This window comes from Penaeus monodon, chromosome 9 (assembly GCF_015228065.2).
Source record: "Penaeus monodon isolate SGIC_2016 chromosome 9, NSTDA_Pmon_1, whole genome shotgun sequence".
Classification (NCBI taxonomy): domain Eukaryota; kingdom Metazoa; phylum Arthropoda; class Malacostraca; order Decapoda; family Penaeidae; genus Penaeus; species Penaeus monodon.
Genome location: NC_051394.1, coordinates 50,634,331 through 50,636,830, shown reverse-complemented (window position 1 = coordinate 50,636,830; position 2,500 = coordinate 50,634,331). Strand labels below are relative to the sequence as shown.

At 32.2% G+C, this 2,500-nt stretch overlaps 1 protein-coding gene across 1 annotated transcript in view; it reads left to right on the top strand.

Moving 5' to 3' along the window:
- Positions 1-2,500, top strand: part of LOC119577227 (serine/threonine-protein kinase PRP4 homolog) — a 101,708-nt gene that overhangs the window by 53,113 nt on the left and 46,095 nt on the right. The window lies entirely within an intron of this gene.

Below are 2,500 nucleotides of genomic sequence, written 5' to 3'. Positions count from 1 at the left end.
GTCTTGCTTTCTCTCTCTATTCCCTTCTCTTTTCCTCCCATCTGCTCTCTTTCTCTTTCTCTTCCTCCTCTCCCTCTTCTTTCTTCTATCCCTTCTCCTCTGTTTCCCTTCTTTCTCTCCTCTTTCTTTCCCTTCCCCCTCCCTCTCTATTTTCCCCTCTTCCTTTCCTCTTGATATCCCTTTCCCCTCTTTTTCTATTTCCCCGCTTTCTCTCCCTTTCCCTCCTCTTTTCTCCCCTTTTCCCCTCCACCTATCCCCTCTTTCTCCCTCCCTCCCCTCCTCTTCTCCTTTCCTCTTCTTTCCTTCCCTCCCTCCCTCTTTCCCTCTTTCCCCTCCATCGCTTTTCCTATCGTCGTTCTCTCCTATATCCCTCCTTCTCCTTTTCCCTCTCTTCTCCCTCCATTTTTTCCTTCTTCGTCTGTGCCCTTCCTCCTTTCTCTTTTCCCGTCTTTCTCCCTCTCCCGTCCCCTCTTTTCCCCTCTTCCCCCCTTCGGCAGGTGCGGCGAGGAGGGTAAGGTGGTCACCGTCTAATATCGGCTCCATCCATCATACGATAACTCTTACGTTCAATTAATCTATGGCATAAGGGCGCCACCTACTCCTTTAATCTCTCTACGGCTTTCCCTCTTCCCTCGATCGTCGACTTTTTTTTTTCTTTCTTTTTTATTAAGTTTCTTTTTTATATTTTTCGTCTTTCGTTTTTTTTTTTTTTTTTTTTGACTTTTTTTTTTTTTTTTTAAATCTTTTTCTTTTGGTTTTATTTTCGTTTTCATTCTCTCGGTTTCTTTTAGTGGGTTATGGGTATTTATAAATAAATAAATAAATATATATATACATATATATTATATATATAATATTATATATAATAATATATCATATATTATATGTATATATATATATATATATACATGCATCTATGCATATATATAAATATTATATATATATAATATATATATAATTATATATTATATAGATATATATATAAATACACACACACACACACACACACACACATATATTGTACCCTATGAATCATTGTAGTGCAATAAGCAGCTCTTCATGCTCCATAATAAATTCACAAACTGTAAATGTCATAATCCGCTGAACTCTGATGGATTACTGCATGCGTTATGATGGCTTCTCATTATTTTCCTACAAGGTCGAAAGGATTACTACTTCCTTGTGTATAATCGCATTAGGTACTTTTTTCTAACCAGTAGACATAATGATAATGGCAACGATGGCGATAATGATAACAGTGATAAACATGATAAACGTAATAATAAAAGTAATAACAATAGTTATGATAATGATGGTGATGTTACACATGATGATGAAATGATAACGATAAGGGTAGTACATCTATAACTTCTATAATTACTACTACTACTACTACTAACGCTATTACTACTAACAGTGATGATAAAATAAATAATGATAAGAGTAATTACAACAGTATTGATATCAACGATAATAGTAATCGGGATAGAAATGATGATGATTATAATGATATGATGATAATGATGATAATGATGATGATGATGATGATGATGATGATGATGATGATGATGATGATGATGATGATGATGATGATGATGATGATAATGATAATAATAATAATAGTAATAATGATAACAAATAATAATAATAACTGATGCTAATAATGATAATAACAATAAGTATTAATGATAATGATGGTTATGATGATAATTACTATGATGATGATAATACTAACAATAGTGTTACCAATAATGATCAATATGATAGTGAAGATAATAATAACAATGGTATTAGCAATGATAATAATTTATGATAGTGATGTTAATAAAAGGGATTATCATTATTATCACTATTATCATGGGGGGGAGGGGGGGGGGAAGGTTTAGAGAATTTTACAGGTGATGGGAGATGGGAGGGGGGGGGGGCATAGCTCAACACAAATACCCCGATGAACAAAAAACACGTTTGACTGAAAACTTCGATGTCTTTCTAACTTTGAACATTTAAAACCATGATAATATTATTCTGTATTCGTCGTTGATGCTAATTTGAACATTTTTGGTGATTCGTGATTGGTTGTTCTAGTTCAGATAAGTAAAATATTTGTTATTATATATCCAGCATCTATATCTCTCATTTTATCTCTCATCCATCACCATATATATATATGTATATATATATATATATATATATATATATATATATATATATATATATATATATATATATATATATATATATATAATATGTATATGTACATATATCTAGACACACAGACACACCTTTATACCTATTTAGGATTTTTATCTCTATATTTACCCAGCGTCTTTACATTCGCACATTTACCTTTGCATCACGGCCTATCAATAATTCATTGTCTATCAAGTATCCACATTTTCTATGTACATGCTTATTCTTATTAATTCAATAACTATATCCCATTAATATATCTCTATGTTGGTTCAGATTTATGCTATATACTTATATCTGTATTTACCCT